This window comes from Anoplolepis gracilipes, chromosome 1 (assembly GCF_047496725.1).
Source record: "Anoplolepis gracilipes chromosome 1, ASM4749672v1, whole genome shotgun sequence".
Taxonomy (NCBI): Eukaryota; Metazoa; Arthropoda; class Insecta; order Hymenoptera; family Formicidae; genus Anoplolepis; species Anoplolepis gracilipes.
Genome location: NC_132970.1, coordinates 16,134,327 through 16,147,743, shown reverse-complemented (window position 1 = coordinate 16,147,743; position 13,417 = coordinate 16,134,327). Strand labels below are relative to the sequence as shown.

At 37.2% G+C, this 13,417-nt stretch overlaps 1 protein-coding gene across 1 annotated transcript in view; it reads left to right on the top strand.

Moving 5' to 3' along the window:
- Positions 1 to 1,337: 1,337 nt before the first annotated feature.
- LOC140662938 (uncharacterized) overlaps positions 1,338 to 13,417 on the top strand; it is a 35,071-nt gene continuing 22,991 nt past the window's right edge. Inside the window, exon 1 of the mRNA XM_072886709.1 lies at positions 1,338 to 1,658. The gene's annotated coding sequence lies outside the window, so the exon portion shown is untranslated. The remainder of the gene's footprint in view (positions 1,659 to 13,417) is intronic.

Here is a 13,417-nt window from a genome sequence, read left to right as displayed (position 1 = left end):
GAGAGAAGGCCGGCAGAGCCATGTCGGCCGTCGGCCCCTCGCCGACTGTTCTCTTCAGGAGGACGACCCACTTCGTCCAAAAGCGAGAGGGACGGCGATACCGGCTGGCAATTACGCGCATATACACTTATACAGGTGTATATACGTAAATACGTTCATTATCTCTCGCCTTACGTCGTCCTTCCCCCCTCCCTCCCCCCCCCCGTCGCGGTTGACTCTTCTCCGTTCGCGTCGCTGGTTGAACTGATTGCGACGACGAGGCGAGCGAAAGGAATTTCAGCAGCGGTTTTATCGTCACCGCCGCGTGTCGGTGGCACTCGACATGGAAAAAAAAGTTCTTCAGCATTTCATTTTATCACGGTTTTTTTTTTTTTTTTTTTTTTTTTTTATATATCAGCAATGTTGATAGTTTTTTCTTGCTGATTAATCGTAATCCGATACATAAGTATCTAACGGACGAGTTTCACCGATGGATTGTCAGTTTTTTTTTTTTTTTTTTTTTTTTCAATAGGGAAACCTTCGACGAGAGAATCAAGATTAAGCGTTCTTGTAACAATAAAATGCATTTTTCATACGCGGTTTCAGATCCGAGAAGATGACAGTCGGTGCTGAATGGTGTCGAGAACAGAGGGAAAGCTCATTTTCACTTCGTTACATAAAATGGCTGAAGAAGCTGAAGGTTTGAGAAAAGTAGTCATCTTTTTTATGTCGCTTAAATAAATTTGTTTATCTTGTCACAGAGATCTGTGATTATACGGCAGAATTATCAGCATTATCCTGTCGTCCACTCCCTCCCGTCGATGTGATTACAGTCTAATTTAATGGTAGCCAAAGTGGCACGCGAAACTTTCCTCAGGGTACGAGCCCGTATAATGATATCCCAATTTTCGCGTTATAGAGTTATAACGTTAGCGACCGCTAATCGGAGAGATAATGAAGGATCTCGCGCAAATGTCAAAAAACTTAATTCAACGTAGATATATAATATTAATCGCGATTCTCAAGAAATCGCTACGGCTGTGAGGGAAATTTGTCCTCGTGGAAAAGTGCGTGAAAAAGTGCACGGTTTCTCTGCCACGACGAGGACGGCCGTGTTGCGATGACTCCTCGAACGTCGTCGTCGTTTCCTATCCAATCGCATCCGGCCCGGCGCGGCTCCCATGCCACGATGGGGATCCATCTCGCCGATGGAATCCTGGCGGGAGACGACACGTGGTTGTTGCGCCTCGGCACGAGGCCGCCTGCCAGTTGCGACGGCTCCCTACTACTCTACCTTCCTTCTCGGCTTCCTCGTCCACGCTGGACGCAATGAGGCGATCCGCAAAGCGCGACCGGTAGTCGAACCGCGTGCACGCCGAGGAAGTGCGCGTACCACACGCGGCTGCGCGAACAATATATCGGCGAGACGTCGTCGAGACGGTTTCTCTCTTTTCTTTCAGACATCATCGTTTCATTTCGCGATCCATGTGTTTGACGGCCGCATCCCAGCTTGTCATGTGTATCGCGCGCGCGTGTGTCAGATCGTCTACGAATACGGCCGCGTGTTCGTAAGAACGATCGATCGGGGAAGATGGGCCGGGAATAACGATCGATCGAATGCCTTACGACTTACGATATAGACGACTGCACTGCGAGGAACGTTTAGCTCTTCGAAATTGGTGAGTCGATTCTCGAGATATGTCGAGTATTTATATAGAGAATCGAAATCACTCGTATATGAATCTCATTAGGAATTTGACGAGAGGTGACAGGTGTCGAGACGAGTTAAAGTTCCAGTAAATCCTTTACATCGGATGTTGTTGTAACATGTGTTGTTAACTCTAATTCTTACACATTAAAACGATAAAGTAGCAAATTATATAGAAATTATTTAAAAAAGAAAAGAAACGAAACTAACTCGACTTTTACTCGATGTGTAACAGACGAGCTTCGTGTATACTTAATTAATTCACGATCGTTTACAGTGAATCACGCGATGATCCGATGAAACGTGATGTAAAAGATTGGAAAGTTTTAATCTCGCAGTATCGATAGAAAGTCTCACCGCGCCTGACGCGAAAGCAATTTTAAGCGTTAATATACTTGCATCCGTGCGGATGAAATTAGTCTCCGGAATAGATGATCGATCAGTAACGAGCATTATCCGACTGCTAATACAAGAATTATCGCCGCTTCAAGAAGTAGGCGAGCGCGCTAGATTGAAAACAATATAATCAATAGCCGGAGGTTAATATTATTAGAAAGTTTCGATCGAATTATAAACGAATACAGTTTTGAATATAGATATCCTTTTAGACTCCCTGCAGATGCTAATATCTCATTTTGCGTTATTTTTATTTTTTTTGTATGCAGAACTCTTATTAATTTATATATTGAAAGAATAAAATCCAAAGTGAAGTTTGTTGAAATAATTTTAAATTCTAGTTTTTATTTTTTTGCTAAAAATTTATTGATTTCAATAAAAAAAGCATACATTATATAGAATATATATATATTAAAAAAAGAACACATAAAATAATGTAGAAAAAAATGTAATATATATAATACCTATTAATTTGGCAAAATTTAATTTCCTTTCTTCCAAATTTACTAAAATACACGTAAATTTTTACTATTAAATACTATATATATATAATCGGTAGTATGTAACGTTTTTTTATTCACGAATAACAGAACACTCAAAAAAATGATCTTGCAACTTGAACAAAAATTTTCTAGATGTAAAAAATTAACTGAAACAGATAAATTATTAGCAAATACTGTGATACTGCATATATTTTGCACTTAATTTAAATGACAGAGACAGAATTTATATCTGTACTATTAGTGTAATTTAGACAGAAAATTTTTCTGCAATGCTTATCTCGAAGGCCTCTTGTCAAGGACAATTATATTTGTGATTAATATTTGACAATGGGATCTAAATTTTCTAAAGGTATTGCTAGAATATTGCTGCTATAAATTTTATACGTGACAAACGATATTCTAACAGATACAAAAAGTAACGATAAATTTTAATTGAGTCATCTAGTAATCTATCTACATTAGCAAAATATTTTTTTGAGTGAAGCGTCTTGCTTTCGCGTCCATGCATTTATATGACTTTATTATATTATATTTTTTTCTACAAATGTTATATTGCACAATACACAGAAGTCGAAAAGTCGCGCGAAGAATTACGACGTATTTTAGAAGCCTTTACGACGTCTTTGACATTTGTCTTGATTGACGGAGGAGAAACGGCAGAAGAGGAAAAAAAAAAAAAAAAAACTGCGAATTCTTACCTCTATCCTTCTCTCTCGATTGATTCGCGAATTAATAGAGGAAGTATTTTATCAAGTTGCGGAAATGTGTATATTGCTCTGATAAAAAGTGGGAGAAAAACCTAATTCACTTAGGAGAAAAAATCCTTCGTGAGGAGAACGAGACGGTTTTTCTTCGTTCGGTTTTCGCGATCATGATCAATTCACCAGTGATTAGTCCGCCCGTGGCGGAATTCCTCGTGTGAATTGGGTCAAGTTGATTCCTTCTTAAAATAACCGTAACCACTTGCCGTGATCGAACACGCCACTTTCACTGATTAGTCGCGCGCGCTTCCTAAACACGCGCGCTCTACCTCGCGTCGACTCAGCCTCTCCATATATCTTAGGTGTCCTAGTCTTCTCACCCTTTACCGACTCTGGACTGAAACTAGAAATCCATTCACCGTTCAAGCGGGATTTTACATCGACTACGGAAATAGGAAATCTTTTCAATTTGTTTGGAACCTAATCTGTTTTCACGTCTTATTTATCACATTGTTTTTTTTTTAATAATTATTTTTGTTAATATAAAGTGTCAGAATCATCGATCGATGGTTAATTAATTAATTAATTAATTGACAAGCGATCAATTTTTTTATTAATGTAATGCTTTTAGTATATTTGTTTTGTAAAGTTTACTTAACTCTTGCTTGATTTAATTATATTAAAAGAAAATTTAATGTGCTTTCTTGGTTAATAATATAATATACATAATATATAATATAAAATTGCTAAATCTTTTCGCGAGAATGATTTTTGCACAAATTTTCATGAAAATCATTTTTTATCGAAGATCCATTTAGTCGGCAGAAGGTTAATAAAAAATACGTTACGTAAGGAATCGAATCTTTATGCTAATATATAATAGGGCCATCTCTCAGATGAAAATTTCAAGTCTAAAAGTGGACTGATTTTCTCGTGATTTCACTTTCGTCGAAAGCCACCATCATGTTAACGTCGTTGGTATAGTAGCGAGATGCAATCAATTATTTCAGCGAATATAGCTCGGAGATGCATTCACTTGCGCGCATCGCTATTTCGTTCTAGTTTCAAAGCATGCATATATGTGTGTGTGTGTGTGTGTGTGTGTGTGTGTGTGTGTGTGTGTGTGTGTGTGTGTGTGTGTGTCGGTTCGGAACAAATTAGAGCCGCTTTTGTTCGCGATGGATTTGGGTCTCTTTTCTCGGAGCCGAATCCGTTAGAGCGTTTCGCCGTCACGGTCCCTGGGCCATAACAGATCTGTCCTGCATACACCCGACTGTCCGACCCAAAAATCAAGGGATTAATCGCGCAAGGGGGAATCATCTCGGAAACTCGAAACGAAATGTGGTGTATTAATGTGCCATTTGTATGCGCTTTCTCGAAACGCGAGCGCGAAAGCCACGTCGATTAACGAGCCGCTGATGCTGATGTACACTCCGGCCGAATAAACGAATGCAGAGCATGAGAAATCTGCTGTTATACGCTAATGACGAAAATGTTGTTTGCTATCGTTTTCACGAGATAAAGCTAATTCACGATGGGTAATCGCGACTTGATTGCATTTCTACAAGTAACACCTTGCTTCTCTATCCGCGAAATTGAACGACCTATTTTAGAGTCATCCTACAGTAATAATAAACAATCGGTTAAGAAATAAAGTTTCATAAATGACTTGTAGCTTGTTTTAATCACTCGATAATTTTTTAGGCAATTTGTAGTCGTCTGTGACACGTGCTTGATCGCGCGCACGTGGCACACAATGCGTTTTTAGTGTCATCGTGAAAATAGATAAGTTTTACGATGTACTAAAAAACATGGTAATAAATCCACGACTACACATGTTTGTTCCTTTGTGTTTTCTCCCACGTTAACAACAGTAGGACAGTTTTACCGAGGCAGATTTAGCTTACAGGTAACAGAAAACGAGAGGAGATCCTGTCGGATATTTATCACGTTAGCATTATATTGTTAGTTGCATCGTCGCACGCGTATAATATACATGTAACGATGCTATAAAGTTTTCCTTTACGACGGCCGTAATTTTCTGCGATTGCAATTATAAATAAATTGGAATTAATGCGCGTTACCGTAGGCAGGAACTTCCGTGAAAGCAACTTCATTAGCGACGTACAACGATGCATAAAGGACGATGTTTTACACCGTGCTAATTCCACGAAAAACGTTAAATATTCGGATCTACCGTATAATTTCTGATCTTAATCATTTGAAGATTTGAAAAAAATTAAATATCGGATTAAATCGCGTGTGCAATGAGTACAAAATGCTTTGAAATACATTCACTCAGAAAGATGAAAAATTTCACATTTAATCTGGAAATATGTATATATACAGGACGTTTTAATTTTAATGATATATTAATATTAAAATAAGAATTATTCTATTTTAGAAGAAATGTCAGACTCCTGTTAAATTCTTGTGAATTAAACATTTATATATCGAGCAAATTTTATTTCAAGTGTTACCTGATTGCATAATTTTATTAAAGAATTCTTAAGAGACATGAAAAAAATATCACGCAAAATTAATTGATTCTATTAAAAAAAATATAAACAAATTCACTGATATAATCCTCACAGGTGAAATATTTCACATGAGCAAATTCCATTTGTAATCTCTCCGTTTGTTGTCTCTCCATTTTGCAATAATGTTTTATGCATGCATATAGCTTTCTTTTCGTGTAATTATACGGTCTAGATAATTAATTTTTCGATAGATAACGAACGAGCCGTTTAATTGCGGAAGGTGCCCCGCGAAGTTACAAATGTATGTCAATCGCGCAACTCGACTCGTTAACGCGGTTTCGAGGTGGTCCACTCTGTCCCGACGAAAATCGAGTGCAATAAAATTTAGTAACCGGAAACATTTACCATTGGGATCATCGCGGGGAAATAACGCCGCATATCATTAATTTTATTATACGGTTTCTTTCGCAGCTAATTAAAAGATCGAAATGACACAACTCGGTTCGTTCGTTTTAATGATTATTTATGTGAGATTCTGATTTGAGATTTCTTACGAAATATATCATTTGCATATCAAGAATCGGCAAATTTGCAGAACAAGCTGATAACGGTATAATATTTGCGGGGAGGAACGCTCTCTCGGAACGCATTATTATGCCGATATAGGATTGTCGATTAAACTCAAAGCGTGGAAAATGATTAGCGTACCGTCTATTAAATCCTCCGAAACGTATCGGCGGCGAACGAGAAATGTGTGCCGATTGAAAGTCGATTTCTAGGTGGCCCGATCTTTGCCGCGCCTCTCTTGCGAAAATTCACCTGCAGTAGCTGTAATATATCGTTCCGTTTGATGTTAATGAACCCTTTCAAATAATAATATAACAAGTATCTATCCATATATACCTTATATTACCGTCAGATTTACATTTCTCGCTGAATTTTTAGACAAGTGTTTTCTTACAATTTACAATTTTACATTTCAAATTTTTTAAGAACCAAGAGATTAACATTTCTATGCATTCTACACACAGAGAAATTACTATAATTTATGCGAATATATTATTATTTCATACACACACATACGCACATAATATTATACATAAATTGATGAATAAATTTTTATCAATTTTAGCAACACGAGTTTCATGTTTATCAAGATACGTGCAACTCGGCGCACAATATATGTGTGTATCGACACGAAATAGCAGACAAATTTCCTCGGGACATGACACGGGACACCCCATTGCCACGAGAAATCATATCCGTCGGCGTTGCCGCGACGATACGTGCGCGCGAGGTGTTAAAGTAGGTCACTTTTATCCCCTGTAGCAAACGATCGCGATCAGAGATTGGGATCGACCGTAGCCCACGGAGAGCCTGACGAACGATCGCATACTCGATATACGCCTTCAGAAAATTTACGCCATTGTTACCCACTGCCATTGTTCTCCGATGCGGTTCTCCATTTCAGAAATTGTTATTTTTTTTTTTTTTTTTATATCTCAAAGAAAGACCACGAATTATAAGATGTCGATAACGTCTTCCGGTTCTCTCTCTCTCTCTCTCTCTCTCTCTCTCTTTGTTTTGTAAATATTATCACGAAAGAAGAACGTGCCGTGCACGCCCGCAATTCGAACGAAATCTAGAGAGCCGATCCGTAATTTCGCGCGCTCGCTCGTCCGACTATTTCCGCGACTAATGAGCAGAGCCGCGAATAATGAAATTACGCTTGTCTGGGCAAGTAGCCCGCTCGTGAAGCGAGATTCAAACGCGAGTGGCGAGTCGTGGACGACCGAACGTGGAGAGGCGATAAGTTTGATCGCGAGGAAGATCGTCGTGATCGATGATGACAAGTTGTGTTGCTTTCATCGCTATCAGGTTGCGAGACCCGTTCGTGTCGCGCTCTTTCAAGTAATCGCTCTAGCGTTCGCAGTCTCGGTGTTAGTCTCCCTTCCCAACCCTCTCCTTTCGCGTCGTCAATTTTAATACGGACGTGATACGACACGAGCAAGCTGCTCCAAATGGCTACGCGAGATTTCTATCGCGACAAAACGGATCGCGCGCTCAGGATCTAATCTTGACGTACAACTGTCGATATCTCCCGTCGATGTAGACAAGACTACGTGTATATACGTATATATATATATGTATGTATGAGCTTGGTCAGAAGTATTAGGCATCCTTAAATTTTCTCTATTTCTTATTTTGTTAATAGTATATAAATATTAAAAAGATTAACAAATTTAAAAAATTATCGATAGCACTTTAAAGCTGAAATTTCAAGCTATAAAATGTTTTTTTTAATTTTTCGCCCAGTATCGACATGTCTGAAAAATGCAGATTTAGTTTCAAAATTATGTATCTTGGGCAAAAAAAATTATAGGAAAGTTTACAAAAAAACATTTTGTAGCTAAATTTTTCGAGAAAAATTTTTTTACCGAGTTGCAGAGTGTCAAAAATACAATAAAATTTTGAGAAACAAAACATGTTCTTTTTTAAATCACAGAACAAGGAAAATACCAAAATTTTTTAAATTACCGATAGCAACTTTAATGCGTTATTAGTACTCTGCAGCTCGGTAAAAAAAATTTCTCGAAAAATTTAAATCAAGTTCCATAAACTACATTTTGCCTACAAAATGCTTTTTTTAAAACTTTCCTATAATTTTTTTGACCGAAATACATAATTTTGAAACTAAATCTGTATTTTTCAGACATGTTGTCGATACTCGGCGAAAAATTATGACAGACGAAAAATTAAAAAAACATTTTAAAGCTTGAAATTTCAGTTTTAAAGTGCTATCGATAGTTTTAAAAAATTTTTTAATCTTTTTAGTATTTATATACTGTTAACAAAATAAGAAATATGGAAAATTTAAGGATGCCTAATACTTTTGACCATAGCTGTATATATATATATATATATATATATATATGTATGTATAAAGGCACGTGTCGTGAAGATGAAAATATTAGGTACACACATGCTGTTAGAAGACACGACGTTTTGCACGTCTCACCTTACGCGGTTTTACCTATACGTGCGCGATTATAATTCCTCTCTTTTATTTCTTTCTTTCTTTCTTTCTTTCTTTCTTCACTCCCAAGTCTTTTCATGGCGTTCACCCATCGACCTTCTTAAGAGAGATCCGTCGACTTTTCCATCGGCCTCGATCTCGATACACACTCGACGACGTGTGTATCTAAATGCGGGAAGAGCGGCTACGTCAACGCGCAAGAAAATATGTGAGGTCTAGGTAGATGACACGAGATAGATCTACAGATCGCGGATAGCATGCTTTTCGACGACGACCCCCTTTAAACGCACTTGAGGCGTTTTTTTAATTCTTAGATTGTGCAAATAAGTCTGTGAGAGACGTACGATTTTACATGTGTATCGCTTAAAAAAAAAAAAAAAAAAAAAAAAAAAAGATTGATTATATAAAGATGTACTCTCAATTAGAGAGCTAATGTTTGATAATATCTGGAATTAATTGATTATTAAAACTTGTAGATAAAATATATACACGCATATCTATGATTAGTTCGCTCGTCGTTTTCCACTTGCAATTAAATTAATTATATTTGAGAGATGGGCCTAGGGCGATAATATCTGACAGCAGTCAGTAGGCGATTGTGCGACACAGTGGGATTCGCAGCAGGATTTCGTGCCGGTGAATAATGCGCTGCCATACGAAACGGACAGTGATATGACACACAAAACGTGAAAATAAGGATGAATTGCAACGTTGTTGTCGGGTTCCGCGTGTGGTCGAAAGGTTTCACCAAGGTACCTCGCGAGCTTTCTCTCGGATGAGAAAAATTCAACCGGCGACTCGACAAAATTTCCAAATATGCGAGACGTATACGCATAAAAATACGCGGTAAAGCTTTATTACTTTGAAGACCTGAAGAGCGATTGAAAGTATGTCATATATAGCGCGACGCGCGAGAGGGGAAGGTTGGAAGAGGAGAAAAATTCACGTAAACCTCTTTCCGCGCGTGCGAACCGAGCGAATTTTCACTGGAATTTGCATTTATTAATGCCTCGCCAATTACACGATGCTCGCTAGTTATTAACGTATTTACGAATCGTCGCATCGACCACTTCCCTCGGTACTTTCACTGCCTCCATAATCATCGAGCGTGCATATAAGGCTGAAGGAAGTGCCATATTAACGTTACATCTAACCAGAACGAAAGTCGACAAACATCTGCGATGTACGCGTATCCATTGTCCCATATTCGATGTTTTATGTCCAGCGTCCAGCGCATCTTTCTACTAGAGTTCGCAAATTGCAGACACGCGCTTACATCGTGGAATTTGATACTTGATTTATATGATTATGTAAAAAAAATTTCTTTCACTTACTATAAACTCTGGGTGTAAGTATGTTTAATTTCCAATATTTTATTTAAGCGAAGAGAATATAAATTTGTCAATATCTATTCGAACGTAAAAAATTATGTATGAATTATAAGTACTCTTACGAAAAATATGTCCCTGTAAATATTAATTGCAATTCAATAAAATTTTCTGGATTTTTTTGCCTCCTTTAGATTGAAACAAATAGTGAGTAAAGGTTCCATTAACTTTAACGCTTGTAAGATTTATAGCTTACAATCAGCTGTTCTTTACGTATATAATTTTGCCTACATTTCCTAGAGGATTGACAATGATAAGACTGTTCAAAGTCATAGCTAGCGAATGCGTTAATGAAGTATGCGTAAACAGCGTTAGTTGAAAGCCGATTAACGTAAGACGCACGTGTCTCGCATGTGCATACATACGGCTGAGTGTCCATTCAGCGTCGATAATGACGACTATTATGTCTATACTTTCTCCAAATTAGCGGTAAAACGTCACGCGGCCACGCTCGCATTAGATAGGGTTGCGTCCGCGCGATTTTCCTTTTACTTTCAAAGCTATTGTAGGATGCGAAAGGAGAAATGGAAAACATTAGGTGCATGACAAAATATACGTGTGTATCTCCTAAAAGAGCACATTCTTGTGTGCCTAAAAGAATCCAGAAAAATCTACAAGAGTCTACTAATCCTTTAAATTAGCTGCGAAAACGATCTTTGCGTGCATCATAAATTACTATATTTTAATTATTTTATTGAAAAAATTATAAAATTATAAAAGTAACTACTTTATAATAATATTATTATTATTAAGTATTATAAATAAAATCTAACACTCAAAAAAATGATCTTGCAACTTGAACAAAAATTTTCTAGGTGTAAGAAATTAACTGAAACGGATAAATTATTAGCAAATAAATTAATTTTTGGCAATGGGACTTAAATTTTCTAGAGGTATTGCTAGAATATCGCTGCTATAAATTTTATACGTGACAAACGATATTCTAACAGATACAAAAAGTAGCGATAAATTTTAATTCAGACATCTAGAAATCTATCTACATTAGCAATTAATAAAATATTGTTTTGAATGAATAATAATATTTACAAAAATATTAAAATATAATAATATTATTATAAATTATTATTAAGTAACTACATTAAAATAATGATGAAGCGCACATTGTAAATGACAGGATTGAATGATCAAATGGATTTAATTTAGAATGCAAGACTCTCGACTAATTTCAAAAATTAATTTCTTGACTCGACTATACTTGAGGATTAATTTCTATCAAAATTTCCTTTTGCAAGCGATAACTTCCTCTATTTGCATTATAAATCGCCGCGTCCCACAATGAACATCAGATCAGATTATCGAGGATAAACATCTCTTCTGGGATGATAAAATCAACCGCGCGGCTTCCTTTCTATATTCGAACGAACGCCGTAACGTTTAAGCTTTACGCGTCTTCCCCGCGGAATAGATTACAATATATTATCGAGTCACAATAGCCAGATATATCCTTTACATTGGGTTATAAAAGATGGTCGCGCGCGAAGTGCGGATTCATGTTATCCGCTTTGGAGCGAGCCGGTTGACGTGATTTACGGCCCGCCCAAAAGCTCTTCGAGAGAGAGTCTCCCTTTTTTTTTTTTTCCGCTTCCTTCTCTCTCGAAAAACCCGTGACATAGATCCCGGGTACGACTTGGCGAGCAATAACTGCATCATCTTCTCTTCGATACAAGCCGACCGGTTGCGATATTCTTGAAACGCGAAATATACCGGGGACGACTCTCGTGACTCGCGATAAAACGAGCCGCGGTCGTAATTGCCGACACGGTCGAGCGTTTATATCCGTCCGCGGACGGATGGATTCCGCGCGCGGGACTTTCGTTGAGGATTAGTAAGAGTAAAACGTAAATGCTCGGGGGACATCGATTAACGGTAACGGTAAACGACTTAGCGCGCTCGCGTATTCCAGGCACAGTTCCCAGCTGCCAAGGCAGCTTGCACTGCCTGCCAAGCCGCTAATATTGACTTTCGCGACGACTGTTCTCGTGAAAAGCGTCCGATTAATCATTCCGATTAAGTGCCGCGATTAATTAAGATCGAACACGGAAGGAATCGCGACTCCAGGCGACGCGAGTGACGCAACTCGACTTGCTCGCGTTACTCGTATATATTATAATATCGCGGTTGGATTATGTTGCCTCTCTTAAGCCCTTGTCACACGATTATTCTTCATCTTGTCGGTATAATCTACTCCTTATCGGATCTCTTAGACTAAATATGTCGACGTTGCGAGACGGTTTATCTCAAACTTTTTGATTAAGAAATAATAAATGTGTTACTTCTCTCTTATATATATATATATATATATATATATATATATATATATATGTATATGTATAGATATTTTACATTTTCCGACGATATCCGACCTACAAATCATTCAAAAAAGTATTTTGCCAATGTAGATAGATTTCTAGATGTCTTAATTAAAATGTATCGCTACTTTGTGTACCTGTTAATATATTGTTTGTCACGTATAGAATTTGTAGTAGCAATATTCTAGCAATACCTTTAGAAAATTTAGAATCCCATTGCCAAATATTAATCACAAATATAATTGTCCTTGACAATAGACCTTAAAGATAGGCATCACAGAAAAATTTTCTGTCGAAATTACACTAATAGTATACAGATATAAATTCTGTCTCTGTCATTTAAATTGATTAAGTGCAAAATATATGCGGTATCACGCAGTATTTGCTAATAATTTATCTGTTTCAGTTAATTTTTTACACCTAGAGAATTTTTGTTAAAGTTGTAAGATTATTTTTTTGAATCGATATATTATAAAATCCTGTTCATCGATATTCATATATATTTATATATCGCTTTGATATTGCAAGAAAGATAATACAGTCTCAGAATTGAAAGAATTATATATTTTAATATTTTACTCGCGGTATAATATAATAGAGGAAGAGAGGAGAGAAAGATGTGTTTATGTGTGTGTACTAATAGCGATAGTCCATTCCGTAATTAAAGTTTCTCGCCAACTGTAATTCGATAGAGATGTGGATAAGGCGCCGTGTCACGTCGCCTCGCGTCGTAGTATTAACAGTATATTAACCCCTTGCCCTCCACAACTACCAACTGGGCTGGGTTTAAGGATTTATACGTTCCATTCAAAGTGTCAACTAGGAGGAAAAAAAATGAATAAGATTATTTATGAATAATTTATAGTTTAGATTATTGTATGTAAAATATTGTAAG